This window comes from Xenopus laevis, chromosome 6L (assembly GCF_017654675.1).
Source record: "Xenopus laevis strain J_2021 chromosome 6L, Xenopus_laevis_v10.1, whole genome shotgun sequence".
NCBI classification, from domain to species: domain Eukaryota; kingdom Metazoa; phylum Chordata; class Amphibia; order Anura; family Pipidae; genus Xenopus; species Xenopus laevis.
The window spans coordinates 85,501,676-85,518,059 of record NC_054381.1 but is presented as its reverse complement, the minus strand read 5'-3'; the positions used below and the strand labels follow the sequence as shown (position 1 = coordinate 85,518,059).

The 16,384-nt window shown below is 42.4% G+C and overlaps 1 protein-coding gene across 1 annotated transcript in view; it reads left to right on the top strand.

Moving 5' to 3' along the window:
• The window catches only part of LOC108718520 (cadherin-10), a 285,253-nt gene that overhangs the window by 199,885 nt on the left and 68,984 nt on the right, over window positions 1-16,384 (top strand). The window lies entirely within an intron of this gene.

Sequence of the window (16,384 nt, the reverse complement as noted above, 5' to 3'; positions counted from 1 at the left end):
GAGCACGGGCACCCATCACAGGTGGCGGACCAAGAGCACGGGCACCCATCACAGGTGGCGGACCAGAAGCACAGGCACCCATCACAGGTGGCGGACCAGGAGCACAGGCACCCATCACAGGTGGCGGACCAAGAGCACAGGCACCCATCACAGGTGGCGGACCAAGAGCACAGGCACCCATCACAGGTGGCGGACCAGGAGCACAGGCACCCATCACAGGTGGCGGACCAGGAGCACAGGCACCCATCACAGGTGGCGGACCAGGAGCACAGGCACCCATCACAGGTGGCGGACCAGGAGCACAGGCACCCATCACAGGTGGCGGACCAGGAGCACAGGCACCCATCACAGGTGGCGGACCAGGAGCACAGGCACCCGTTAGAAATAGGAAGAGGCAAGCCAGGACAGCAATACCAACACCTACAGCAATAGACCTGATAGAGACAGGATTAACCGCCCTACCAGGTCCAGTAGCAGGGAAAGTGGCACTATCCAGGGCAGGCAGGTCCTCAGGCCCGGAGGCCAGGGCAAACAGGTCCTCAGGCCCGGAGGCCAGGGCAAACAGGTCCTCAGGCCCGGAGGCCAGGGCAAACAGGTCCTCAGGCCCGGAGGCCAGGGCAAACAGGTCCTCAGGCCCGGAGGCCAGGGCAAACAGGTCCTCAGGCCCGGAGGCCAGGGCAAACAGGTCCTCAGGCCCGGAGGCCAGGGCAAACAGGTCCTCAGGCCCGGAGGCCAGGGCAAACAGGTCCTCAGGCCCGGAGGCCAGGGCAAACAGGTCCTCAGGCCCGGAGGCCAGGGCAAACAGGTCCTCAGGCCCGGGCAAACAGGTCCTCAGGCCCGGAGGCCAGGGCAAACAGGTCCTCAGGCCCGGAGGCCAGGGCAAACAGGTCCTCAGGCCCGGAGGCCAGGGCAAACAGGTCCTCAGGCCCGGAGGCCAGGGCAAACCGTACAGAAACTGGCTCGGGAAGAAGCAGTCTTCTGCGAGCTGACACGGGAACGGAGTCTGGCTGGGCTGCTGGCACGGAGACTGGAACCGTCTGGGCTGCAGGCACGGAGACTGGAACCGTCTGGGCTGCAGGCACGGAGACTGGAACCGTCTGGGCTGCAGGCACGGAGACTGGAACCGTCTGGGCTGCAGGCACGGAGACTGGAACCGTCTGGGCTGCAGGCACGGAGACTGGAACCGTCTGGGCTGCAGGCACGGAGACTGGAACCGTCTGGGCTGCAGGCACGGAGACTGGAACCGTCTGGGCTGCAGGCACGGAGACTGGAACCGTCTGGGCTGCAGGCACGGAGGCTGGAACCGGCTGGGCTGCAGGCACGGAGGCTGGAACCGGCTGGGCTGCAGGCACGGAGGCTGGAACCGGCTGGGCTGCAGGCACGGAGGCTGGAACCGGCTGGGCTGCAGGCACGGAGGCTGGAACCGGCTGGGCTGCAGGCACGGAGGCTGGAACCGGCTGGGCTGCAGGCACGGAGGCTGGAACCGGCTGGGCTGCAGGCACGGAGGCTGGAACCGGCTGGGCTGCAGGCACGGAGGCTGGAACCGGCTGGGCTGCAGGCAGCTTTCGGGGAGCAGGCACAGGCAGCTTTCGGGGAGCCGGCACAGGCAGCTTTCGGGGAGCCGGCACAGGCAGCTTTCGGGGAGCCGGCACAGGCAGCTTTCGGGGAGCCGGCACAGGCAGCTTTCGGGGAGCCGGCACAGGCAGCTTTCGGGGAGCCGGCACAGGCAGCTTTCGGGGAGCCGGCACAGGCAGCTTTCGGGGAGCCGGCACAGGAACAAGGTCTGGCTGGGAAGCCGGCACAGGAACAAGGTCTGGCTGGGAAGCCGGCACAGGAACAAGGTCTGGCTGGGAAGCCGGCACAGGAGCAAGGACTGGCTGGGAAGCCGGCACAGGAGCAAGGACTGGCTGGGAAGCCGGCACAGGAGCAAGGACTGGCTGGGAAGCCGGCACAGGAGCAAGGACTGGCTGGGAAGCCGGCACAGGAGCAAGGACTGGCTGGGAAGCCGGCACAGGAGCAAGGACTGGCTGGGAAGCCGGCACAGGAGCAAGGACTGGCTGGGAAGCCGGCACAGGAGCAAGGACTGGCTGGGAAGCCGGCACAGGAGCAAGGACTGGCTGGGAAGCCGGCACAGGAGCAAGGACTGGCTGGGAAGCCGGCACAGGAGCAAGGACTGGCTGGGAAGCCGGCACAGGAGCAAGGACTGGCTGGGAAGCCGGCACAGGAGCAAGGACTGGCTGGGAAGCCGGCACAGGAGCGAGGACTGGCTGGGAAGCCGGCACAGGAGCGAGGACTGGCTGGGAAGCCGGCACAGGAGAGAGGACTGACTGGAGAGCCGGCACCAAAGCTGGAGACTGGAGAGCCGGCACCAAAGCTGGAGACTGGAGAGCCGGCACCAAAGCTGGAGACTGGAGAGCCGGCACCAAAGCTGGAGGCTGGCGAGCCGGCACAGGAGCAGGTGACTGAAGAGCCGGCACACGAGCTGGAGACTGGAGAGGGTGCTGGGAAACTGTAGAAAAACTAATAAACTGGGGTTCAGGTCTGAGAGAAAAAGAGGGTGACCTGGGTTTGGCAGCTGCCACAGGAGCAGAAGGTTGTGGAGGAGACAAGGGCCCAAAAACTGGAAGTGGCCGATCTGACACAGGCCAGATAGCGGTTTGTAGTTCATCTTCATCCGAGTCTAGATCCTCCCAGTCCTCATCGAAGGCTGAATCCTCCCACTCATCATCGGAGACAAAATCCTGCCAGACATCATCAGTGAAATGGATGGCGTCTTCTGCCTTACCCTCTCCATCCCAAGGGAGTTGCAGTTTAACAACAGAGTCAGAAGGCATGGAGGGCTTTCCCAAAGGCTTCCTGTAGTTGGGCTGAGTCATTCTGTAACGTTCACAACTAGGAACTGTTGTGACCGAGGATAGCCACTCCAAGGGGAGTGGATATGGTGGACGCCCAGGGGTGTAGCCATAGGTAATAGTAGGCAAAAACATGATGGTGATGAAGTTATAGCAGGTTTATTGCAGACGGAACACAGAAACACAAAAGGCAGGAACAAGCAGAATGGCTGATCGAGGAATCCACATGGTGAGGGAAAAAAGGGGAACACAGGAACAAAAGTACTCACTCAGGAAACAAGGTAACAAGGTTTTCAGGAACAAGACAAACAAGGTTTTCAAGGTTCAGGTTCAGATTCAGGTTCAGGTTCAGATTCAGATTCAGATTCAGATTCAGATTCAGATTCAGATTCAGATTCAGATTCAGATTCAGATTCAGATTCAGATTCAAAATAGCAGGTCAGGAACAAACAGGATACAATCAATGACTCAGCACTGAGCAAAGCTCAGGGCGGGGTTTATAAAGGGAAGGTGATTAGGAAATGGGAAACACATGAGGGTAAACGAGGTGGGTGGAAAACAGACTGTGAATGGCAGATAACAGAAAACAATACACACCAAAGTTCAGAATCAGCCCTGAGAGCCCCCAGTGGCTCATCAGGTAAGTGCTGCAATGAGCAGAACAGCACCACCAGAGTTCAAGTCCCGGGCTGATCCTGACAATATCTATATATATATATATATATATATATATATATATATATATATATATATATATATACACACATTTTCCATATAATGCAGTTAAAATGGTTCAAGGTTTAAAAGAAGTCATGATGAAAAGTCTGTGCAAATGTTACATACTGTAATTACATAATTAAATTGGGATGAAAAAAGATCATAACATTTAACCCCTCAAAATGAACCACAGTGCACATACAGTATATATGCACATACTTATAGAGACCTAGCTATACACTCACATAGATAAACTATATAAACTATTAGCTATGCTAACTAGGTGTAGATCTTAAGATCACAAAAGCCTTGGATATTATGCTTGTTCGAGAAATCATCCAGGCAATTCTTAAATGCATTAATAGAATCTGCTAACACAACATCATCCAGCAGGGCATTCCACAATCTCAAGAACCACTTCAAGAAGTACTTTCAGGGGGTGTGGCTTGGTAACAGTCTCTCCAGCAAGCCTCATAAACTGAAGCAAGCAATTGGGGAAACCAAGAAAATCAGAGCAGAGAAGGAGAAGACTCAGGGCAGCAAACCTTCAGCCGCCGCGGGTGAACTAGCGCTGATGTTTTTAAAGAATAAAAAAATGATTGAGAATCAGTTAAGATGGCACCCACGCACATGGTAAGGGAGTAAGAAAGCTAATCAAACAGGGATCAGTCAGATGCAGATAGTGAGGCAGAAGAAGAGACAGCTCTGCATTTCTACATTGCTACCCTCCCATCCAAAAAGGACATTTAAGAGATTTTACAGGAGATTACAGCCACAGGGAAGATCTCCAGAGCAGATGAGGTGGAAGCAAACCTCAACAAATGCAAAACTAACCAGGCAACAATATATAAGCACATACAACAATAAGACATTATGATCCATGAACTGCGTAGACAGCTGGTAGACCAGGAAAACAGAAGCAAGAGAAACAATAGTCGGAGGAATTCCTGAAGTGGTACAATCTGAAGAAATAAGAAAGGTACTCCTTTAAATCTTTAATAGTATTTTAAGCATGGACTTTAATAGTGACATTAGAAAGAGCACACAGGGTCCAAAAGCCTAAAGCTGCACTCTAAATGCACCAAAAGACATTCTCTGATGTCTACACAGTTTTGCATTAAAAGAGGATATCCTAACAAAAGCAAGAGATGTCAGCAAGCTCACATGTGAGGAATGCAAAATACAGTTGTTCCAAGACCTTCTAGAACAGGGCTGTCCAACTGGCGGCCCGCGACCCCCCCTTCTTTGGCCCCCAAGATGCTGTGTCTGTTTACCATATGTAAGCTTTAAAAGGTACCACTACAGAGATACACTGGCCCCTGCATTGTGTAAACCTCAAATTCAGACTCTAACCCACTGTATTGTTCACCTGTTCACACTTTATTCAAAATGCTAATGGGCCACCAGCACAGTGTCACTGTATGTAGTACACAGCTTTCCCTGTCTCCTGCTCTGTTCTGCCTTCCCTCCCTGCACGGCCAGAACTAGGGGCAGGCAGAGTAGGCGCACGCCTAGGGTGCAATCATGGGGAGGGGGCACACTTTTAAGGGGAATTTCCTTTCTTTCTTTTTTAAACCCTGATTTGCTTGGCCTTAAATAGTTTTTCAACTTTATAAAGCCCCTGTTCCAGACAGAATCACTCCCCAGCTCCCTTTTGGCAGCTGCTGGCACAGGTACATATTTGTGGGCAATATCTTGGCTGCTACTTGCACAGGTAAACAGATGATATGATGGATATTTAGCTCCTGCTGGCACATATATGGAGACAATAGTGTGTATTTTTTGGCTGATGCTGGCACAGGTACAGATTGGGGGCAATATAAGGTATTGGCTGCTGCTGGCTCAGGTATATGGAGCAATATGGTGGCTGATGCTGGCATAGGTACACAGATGTTTGAGGGCAATATGATGGATTTTTGGCTACTGCTGGAAAAGATACAAATTGGGGCAATCTGATGGATGTTTTGGTTTATGCTGGCAGAGGTACAGATTGGGGCCTGGGGGCAATCTGAGGGATTGACTGCCATTGACATAGGTACAAATGGAGGCAATATGATAGGTGCTGGCACAGGTACAGGGGGCTATATGACTTGTAAGGTGGGAAATAGTAATGCAGGACTGGGTGGGGGGGCACTGATTGAAGCCCTTGCCTAGGGTGCAAAAATACATTGGCCCGGCCCTGCCTCCCTGTGTGTGCCATTCTCTGCTTGCCCAGTGCTGCTTGTGTGTGCCATTCTCTGCTTGCCCTACGCTACCTGTGGAATGTAAGCCTGTTAGGGGTTTGTTCTTGGGGTTTGTTAGCATTTGGAAATTGTTGTTAGGGGCCCCTAAGGTGTTTAATCATGTGTTGGGGGGTTGTTGTATTATCTACAGGGGAGGATGAGGCATATGGATTTAAGGGTATGTTTTTAACATGACTTAAATTTTTCACATATGAGTGATGAGGTATTTGCCTGCAGTGAGCACCAACCATTTGGTTTTTTGGTGTGCTACCACCGTTAAGGTGGATATGATCTTAAAAGTTCTTGTGGTAGTATGGGTGTGGTTTACAGTGGGTGTGGTTTAAAAGGGGGAGTGGCCAACACTGACTTCCATTATCGGCCCTCCTCCACATAGGCCATTAAAATTTTGGCCCTCGGTACCACAGAACTTGGACAGCACTGTTCTAGAACAACATTAATGAAAAGGAAAATGCTGAAACCACTTACAGACCTCTTTAGAGAAAAAAAGATCACTTACAGATGGGGATACTCATTTACTCTCTTCCCTTCTAAAGATCGATCACCTCTGGATACTGAAAAAATTTCATCTCTCAATGGTTGGTCTACCTAGTTGGTCACCTGACCCTACAAAAATCCCAGAAATATCTTTTGATTCACAGGAGGACTGGCTCAAGATAACTAAACCTAAGAGACCTCCACAATCACCAAGACCACCAAGAGAAAGGATAAGAACCCCAAATAAATGAAGATTCAATGTGAATAATCATTGATCTATATGACCTCATAAGACAGATGCTGGAAGCTATTAAGCCATCATCATTTTGATGCTCACATATTATGGATCAGAACTGATATATACCTAAAAGAGAGGTATATGGTCAAAAGAAATGGTTTATATTGTTTTCGTTTAGTTTTCAATAATGTTGTTCTCTGGTAAGACTGTTTAATTATACAATGATGGTCTAATATGTTCCCACAATTCTTTATTATATTAATGTTTTAACAGTTTTCCTACCACAAAACCATAACTTGGTTCTAGAACAGTTGTTGAGTTTTAACCCACGCTACCCCATCATTAAGTTACTGTATCTAGTTAATAAGTTTAAGATAGTTGAATCTGGTGGGAGACAGGAGGAACATTAAACACAACATTATGTACCTCACTTCAACCACTAACCCCCAAATTTATGTTGTATTACACCTCAGCCGTCATTCCACCTTTAATGCCAAAGGGGAAATCTCCCTGATAAGTCTATGGCCACAAAAAGTTTACTTACCCCCATTTATAAGATTGTTTTCTCTTTATCCATCCCAACCTTACCCTTATACTACCCTCCAAACTGCAAACCAGTGTCAGCTCTAAGGTGTTGCATGCAGTATCAGATGATATATTATCATGATTAATACATCCAATCTTGATTGTATGGTCCTATCATTTAATGTTAATGGTATTAATGAACCGGTTAAGAGGGCTCAAATATTTCATGAATGTAAATCAAAGAAGGCTAAGATAGAAGTGCTACAAGAGTCACATTTTAAAGATAAGCACTCACCTAGTATGAACCTGAAATCATTCCCCTATACATTTATGAGTAATAATCCCCAAAATAAATCACTAGAGGTTATTACCTTAATACATAAGGATTAACCGTTCCAACTGCAGGATACCATATTGGATAATAATGACAGATACATCATATTCAAAGGAAAACTAGCAAATATGGTGTCTTATATTAGACAATATATGAAGGTTCTACAAAATACTTGTAATGCCCTACTGATACTAGGAGGAGGTTTTAATGTAACACTGAATCCTCTTACAGACTCCTTTTCTTTAAGGAGTAAAATATCATACAAAGGACTTAAAGAAATTAAAAAACTGTAGAATCAGTAGGGACAGGCAAATTTGACCCGTTTTGTTTCGCCAAAAATTTGCCGCCGGCAAAATGTCCATTACAGTCTATGGGTGTCAAAATTTTTTTGTCTGCAACATTTTTTTGACGCACGTTTTTTTTTTGACGCACGACACCATACAAGTCTTTGGGCGTAATTTTTTCGGTGAAACAAGGCAAAAAAATTCACCCATCCCTAGTTATCAGACCTACAACTTGTAGATGTCTGGAAAGTATTGAACTACTGTACACACACTTCTTGAAAGTTTACTCAGTTTATTCAAGAACTGATTACATATTGCTTCAAAGCAATAGCTGCATTTATTTCAAAAAGCAGAAATAGGTAGCTCCCCCCACTCGGACCTCTCACCTGTTATAACAACTTTTGATATCCCTCAAGCAGTCAAAATAGAATATAACTGGCGCTTTAATGAATCTTTATTACATACTGATAAAGGAAAAAACAAATTCAGAAGATCTTAGTCAAGGTAGTCTAAGAGAATGCATCTCCCAAAATATCCCAGGCCACACTATGGGAAACAGTAAAATGTTTTACAAGAGGGCATCTTATTTCGATGCAACCTAAAAAAATGAAAGAAAACTAATTAAGGAACTGTTAAAGGACATAACTATCCTTGAACAAGCCCACAAAAAAAACCCGAGCTGAGAAAGACTTAAACTTACTGTCGAACAAAAGATAACAATTGAAAACCCTCCTTAACCAAAAAGGCCATAAAGCATATGAGGAGTAAACAAAAATACCACGAGTTAAGCAACAAATGCAATAAGCACTTGCTAGGATTCTTAAGAAATCACAACCACAAACACAGATTATGGCTATTAAGGATAAAATTTATTTTACACTTCATGACACAAAAGGTATAGCCAGAGCCTTTCAGGACTTTTACCAGGATTTAGATAAACTTGAGGCTGCCACACCTACCACAAAACATCTACCTTTATAAAGGAAGCAGGTGGCTTTCATATGATCAGGCACAATCAATTGAAGCCCCATTCTCAACTGTGGAAATTAAAAAAATTACTACCTACCGGCAGGAAAGAGCCCAGGTCCACACAGCAGCCTTGTTCTACAAAGTGTACAAAAAGGAAATTATCCCCCTATTATTAGATTATTTTAACTCAATCTCTGAAAGTAAGGTATTTCACACACAAGCCCAAAAAGCCCACATTACCATTATACCTAAACCTGATAAGGATTTGTAGCTATGTGCCAGTTACAGATCTATTTCTGTTACAGGGCAACCCTTTTGAAATAAAAAATAACACAAGTGATATAAAGGTGATACCTTTATTGGCTAACAAATATAATCATAGCAAGCTTTCAGAACATTTTAGTTCCTTTTTCAAGCTGATTACAATGAAGCTGTGGTGTTCTCTGGTATATATACAACATTCAGCTCATAGGTAAATTGACCAACAAAAAGGAATATCAATCTATATGTAAGGTGTAATTTACGAGGGGATCTGCAAGAGACAAGCAGATAAGGTACAAGATAATGTGGGTCAAAGAGGCTGAGTATAAATTAGGGCTTAATTATTGGAGTGTAGAATCAAAGGAACTCCATATGATCTCTTAGTCCATATCCAGACATGTTGGCATTTCTGACCTGGTGCAGTCCCTGTCAAGACACTGCTGAAGAAACTGGCTCATCTGGATAGTGACATCTTCTTCCTCACTAAGAAAGGACTGCACCCGGTCAGAAATACCAACATGTCTGCATATGGACTAAGAGATCATATGGAATTCCACAAGCTTGTGCTACAACAGGTGAATGCAACATTGCTTAAACCTATAACCTTTTCTTTCTAACTGGTCTTTAACACCTCTTGAAGAACCTTCATTTTTTGTATTGAAAGTATTACATGCTATGGCAATCAACTACTTCTACAACTATTTCTCCAATTAAATTAAATTCACATTCTTGGCATATTGCATTTTTATTTTTGAACTAACATTTTAATTCACGTTTGTTCAAAACATGAATTTTCAGGTCAAAAGTTCAATTGATTAAAATTGGACAGAAATTAATTTCAAAGGATCAACAGTGTGCCATAAAAAAATCTCAGACATGCTAAATGGCCAACTCTAATATAGATGTGCTTGTATTATTTACACCTCTACTTCTACTTTTTAACTTGACTAGTGTTTATTTATCAAAAAAATAAATATATTGCAAACTTGGACATCTTTTTATTAATCTAGAAAACTAAAATGGCTAGTAACATTAAACTAAAATAGTTCATTTATGTTCAAAAACCAACTATGTTATATTGTATGTGTATTATTATTTTTAATTATTTTAAACCCAGCTTTACATTGTGTTGATTACAATCTGATGTCTACAGGAATTTTTTTTTATCTGCCCAAACAAAACACAGTGAATAAAAGCAAAAGTACAAGTATGGGACCTGTTATCCAGATTTCTAGGGACTTAGGTTTTTTTTAAGGATAATGGCTCTTTCCATAATTTGGATCTTCATATCTTAAGTCTACTAGAAAATCATGTAAACATTAAATAAACCCAATAGGCTGGTTTTGCTTGCAGTTTGCACCAAGTACAATATACTGTTTTATTATTATAGAGAAAAAGGGAATCTGTAAAAAATGTGGATTATTTGGATAAAATTGAGTCTATGTGAGATGGCCTTTGTAATTCAGAGCTTTCAGGATAATGGGTTCTGGATAATGGATCCCATACATGTACCTATAAGTATATCATGCTTTCTATAGATGTGGTAGAATGTTGTAAAATCCAGATATAACATTACCTGTAAATAAATATTAGTCATTAATATTTAAAACCATGTTAACTTTTCACTGTTAATTGCTCTGACATCTTACATGGTGAAATCGTTTAAATTATCAAAAAATTTCTTTATTTTTAAAATTTTTAATCAACTGCATACAAGATGTATGATATATTGATGTATCAATATGCGCTGCTTCTGAAATGTGGGGCAAGGCACACTCCATTTTTTCGACTGCAAAGAACTGTACGTTCTAGAACCCATGGGCTGAAGGTGATAAAAAAAATAGCTTCACCCTATGGGTCGTTCTAGAATGTACAGCTCTTTGCTCTCAAAAATGGTGTGAAAAGTACTATAACTTTCACCTTGTCAGAACCAGGGGCGCTTCACAAATGAGGCGAGTTGAGGCTATCGCTTCAGGCGGCAGGGGCAGCAAAAATGCATTTTTTTCCTCTAATTTTTTGTTTTCAAATAGGAAATTTGTCTCTTCTAGCACAGAGAGCACAGTTAGGCTTTCTGTGCTAGCCTACTGGCCCTCTCTGCTGCCCTTGTGGACCCTCCCAGACCCCCTCAGGTGCAAAAAGTTAAGTGCATGGGGGAGGGGGCGGCAGCAACTGCTGCTGCCTCAGGCAGCAGAGGGGCCAAGATCGCTCCTGGTCAGAACTGTATTAAAAGGGAGATGGTTGTGGATGAGACTTTGATGTCCCCTATTGTAGATGTGCAGGGCTACTTTGTTGTAATCCAGCACATGTATATGTGTAATTGGTCCAATTCCTATATACACACATTAAAGATGAGGTAAAGCTGAGGTAAGTATTAACCACTGAGAGGTGAGGTAATCTACAGTACACATAACTAAACTTAAAATGCAAGATGCAAAACATGTTTAATTTAATAACATTAAGCACAAACTTTTGGATCTAATTTTCCCCATAGTTTCTGTGAAAATTTCAATAAACCCAACATTTATGAAGATATGTAAATGCAGAGCCGGGCCACACTGGGTCGACGCTGCGCCGGCTCAATGTGCGCATGCGCAAGTTGACGCCAGCGCGCATGCGCAAGTTGACGCTGGCGCGCATGTGCGTGTTAACACCAGCGCGCATGCGCAGAAGTTGAAATCAGCGTGCGCACATGCGCAGAAGCATTAATCGCGTGCAAGAAGACGGGGCATGAGAGGACCGGACATGGGGTAGGCGACAGAGCAGGTACGTGCCTGGCGCCCCCCCAGCTTTGCGCCCTAGGCACGTGCTTACTCTGCCTACCCCTAGTTCCGGCCCTGTGTAAATGTTTCACTGTACCTTTACAGATTTGAACTTTTGCACTGTATAGCACCATTACATTTTCTATGAAAAGAGGAATATTTATTACTTGACCTTATTTCAGGTTGCTCTATTGAGATTTGACTGATTCTTAAATGTAGAAATGTGCCTTTCTGGTGCTCTGCCTAAAATGTATTCTGACCATACTGATTTATTTCACTACTTCTAAGCCTATAAAAAGTCATTGCCTTTCAATATTGTATTTCAATATCTTTAGTCAACACCCAATAAGAGCCCTTTTGTCTTCTCCATTAGTAAGAAATAATGGCTATACCAAGAATAATTAGTTGGGGCTGTTAATGTAGCTACCAGATCGTATATTTAATAGTTTGTATAGAAAGGTAATACAATGTAAAATATTATAACCTTGCGGGTTTTGTGAGTGTAAATTTTAATTGCTTTTAATTATGTTTTAAATAAACGGTGTTACACTATCATCGGTTTGTATTCCTACTTTGGGAACCTGGACGGAGTCGAACACTGGAGGAGAAAACCCGAGAGAGCTTCATATTAAACGCATTATACCACGCCAGTGGTTTGTAAGTAGGCATTTTATATAGAAGGTGGAGGCACCTGCATCCTTGGAACATATTCTATTTTTACAGGAAAAGCACTCTTCCGCCCCTCTGTTCACTTGAATTGCCACTTTCACTCACTAATAGCCACCTGAAGGAAAAGGGGAAAACACATCCACTTAACATCCAGTGCAAGCACGGGGTGATATTCTACATTGCAAACGTATTGCGCTATTTTTGTTGTTTTTTATTTCTGTTGCCACAGGCGCTGATCGCTCCCTATACGTATTCCCTCTTTTGGGGGTTTATATATATTCGATTTTGGATTCATGTACAGTTGAGAGACTGTGAAGGGGTCGGCAAGAAATAATCTAAGAGACTGACATTTTTTCATTGGGCTGCATTTTGCAGGCTATTACAAGGTTGGATAGTATGGCAAGAAAAACCATGTATGAACATCCATATTCACTGGAAGCATAGAATTCTGACCTGAAATCAGTTTTTTAAAAGAACAAACACATTTTTTTTATATTTAATTTTGAAATTTGACATGGGGCTAGGCATGTTGTTAGTTTCCCAGGTGCCCCAAATCCTGTGACATGCTCTGATAAACTCCAGTCTCCAGACTTCTACACTACAAGTTGGAGTGATGTCACCACCTCCCTTTCCTATCCAGCAGCCCTTCATTAGAACAATGGGAAGGTAACAGATAAAAACTCCCCGACACAAAATACAGATCCCTGGTAAATATGAGAATAGCACTCAATAGTAAGAATCCAAGTACCACTGTGGCTCCTTCAGAAACATTAGTTTAGGAGAAACAATAGCTTATCTGAAAGCAGTTGCATTATGAAGTTTTGGCTCTTTCTGAAAGCACATGACCAAACAAAATGACCTGAGATGGATGCCTACACACCAATATAAATCAAATAAAACATTTATTGGTTCAGGAATAATAATAATAATAATAATAATAATAATAATAATAATAATAATAATAATAATAATAATAATAATAATAATAAATAATAATTTAGAAATAAATCTACATCACACAAATCATGACAGAACAACAGTTTGAAGAGATGTAGGCTACCTTGGAAAATAGGAGGGAGGCACACAACAAAATATGATTGCCATGGCAACAATGTACTGGCAAAATGGAAAATACACAGTCCTTACAAAATCCCTAATTCTTCACCCCAGGTGCAGTGATCTTGACAACATATGAGAGCAATAGACATATTAATATAATACTTGAGAGACACACCAGTGACAGCATCATTGATTTATTGTTTATAATTAGTGATGGACAGATTTGTTTTGCAGACGTGATTTTGCAGCGAATTGCTGCTCTTTGCTGCCAGTGAATAAATTCACGTAATTGCTGCGAAAAGTTTTTTGATTCCGGCGACAATTCCAATGCCGGCAACAATTTCAACACAAAATTGTCGCGGGAGTCAAATTTGCTTTAGACAGGACCAAAATGCAAGAAGAGGGAACAGCCATGCAATGACTGAGAGAGCTGACTGTGAAAGGGAAGGCGCATTATAACACCTTATGAGAATTTTGTAAATGTTTTTCATAAGGCTGATGGAAATCATATTTGTACATATGTCCTTAAATCATGTACCACTTGCTTCACAATCATAAATGCATACAAAAGAGTTCTACAAATTTCATACTAATCATACACACTTCCGTTGGAAAAGATTAATAATCTACAAAGGTGATGTGCTAAATATACAGTATAAGAGTAGATTCAAGATTGACCTTACTACCTCAAGCTACATGTACATGATTCCTAGTACTATGTCATATGCATACAGTGTGCACCTACATCTACAATTATTAACTTGTTCCAGTCCTGATTAACTCTCTGACTTAATAGAGTTCTTAATACATATTCACTTAACATATTTCGTCATACATCATTTGGGGGGTTATTTATCAAGGTCAGAACTTATCTCAATATTGTCTGCTACAAACTCCAATCTAATTACATTTTCCAGAAAATTTGCTTTGTGGTAAAAACTCTGATTTTCACAATTTTTTCACAGATTTTCACGATTTTTTCAGAGTTTTCACCCGAAACCTCAGATTTTTGCTCAAAACCTCCGAAAACTTTGGGGTTTGGCAGGAGACCTAGCGCACATCAATAAAATCATTGGGATTTCTCCCATTGACTTATATGCAACCTCGACAGGTCTGAGATACTGGGATTTAGTGCTACTCATGAGCAGTAGAATGGTTTTAGAATATATTATAATTAATTGACTAAGCTATCAGGCTTGATTAATGTATAATTTCTAATACAAATGACTACATTATATTTCACCTCTTAAACCTGACCCTTTCAAGTAAACAGGACAAGCTAGAAAAGAAGGCGGTTCAGAAAGCTGTGTGGTGTGTTTTAGGGAATTTTTTAAGATAATAGTAATTTTTACAGTAATATTTTATGCTTTATATTCACCAAAATCCATTACACAGATTAATATATTGGCAAGATTTCAAATTGTGTATTTTTATTGTAATGCAGCTATAATGTAATATAATGTAAATTGTTTTCTAATATAACTTTTTTACACAGTTTTGTCAGGTTTCTCTTTCATGAAAATGCTGATTTTAGAAAAAATGCTGAGAGGTCTACTTTTGCTTTTGAAACTGCCAACACAAACTCGATCACACTCAATTGACCAGTCTCAGACAGTAAAGTTTCTTATTTCCAAAGGGAGTAGAATGTTAAATTGAGGTGGGGAGTGTGAAAGAGCAACTGTTTATTCAGCCATGCACTCAAATATAGGACGTTACTAAAAGTTCTATTTGCTTTACAAAATTAACTCCAGAAGACACACTGAGATAACAAGCACACCAAAAAGAATTTAACCTTCAAACTATATAGTCTGTAAGATAAAAAATTAGATACCAATTCTCAAATACGTTGTTCCTACTTTTTATTTTAAATAAGTATATTTCTAGGATTATCAGGAAATGCGGATATTTTGAGATGGACAGGGTGTTCAGGGAACTTGAGTGACAATCACACTAGGGGGCAGATTTACGAAGCTCGAGTGAATAATTAGAATGCAGAAATATTCGAATTTCAAAGCATTTTTTTGGGTACTTCGACCATCGAATTGGTCAAATTCGATCGAATTCAATCGAATCGAATGAATCGAACGATTCAAAGTAAAAATCGTTCGACCATTTGATAATCGAAATACTATCTCTTTAAAAAATCCTTAGACTCAATACTTTGCCAAGTTAAACATACCAAATTGCATTATAAGCCTATGGGGACCTTCTATAAGCATTTTATAAGTTTTTGGCATAGAATAAAAATCCTTCGATCGATCGCTGAAAATCGTTCGCATCGTTAGATTCAAAGTATTTTATCATTCGATCGAATTATTTTTATTCGATCGTTCGATCTAAGCTTTTGTGCTAAAATCCTTCAAATTCGATATTCAAATTCAAAGGATTTTACTTCGAGGGTCGAATTCGAGGGTTTTTAACCCTCGAAATTCAACCCTTGATAAATCTGCCCCTAGCTGTTACATATATACATGAGTGAATGCAAATTTAAAGCAGTGGGGCAACCCATGCTCAGATGAAGAGAGATGCATTTCCATTGATCTACAAATGAAGAATTTATATAAAATCATATTAACCCACATCTACCAAGAAAAATGGATCTGAAATGATGCTGAGTTTGCATTGTTACTTGTACTTGTATGCTCCTTTCACAAAAAATCTTCTGTAAAGAAAAGAGAATAGGAAGAAGGGTATTATATAAGTTATGCATTTGCCTGTTCATAGCCATAAAGGAAATAAGTATGGGACCTGTTATCTAAAACAGAGCTTTCTGTATAAGGGGTATTTCCATAATTTGGATCTCCATAATTTAAGCGAGTTATTTATTAAAGTCGGAATGCCAAAAACTCGTAAAAAATGTAACTATATAATCCAAATTTTTTGTGGAAAAAAATAACTTTTCATGATTTATTATACCCCGAGGCTGCTAAAAGTCGGAAAATATTCCACCTACAAGCTGTTGGGGTCCTGTAGAAGTCAATGACAAAGGTCCCATTTCAA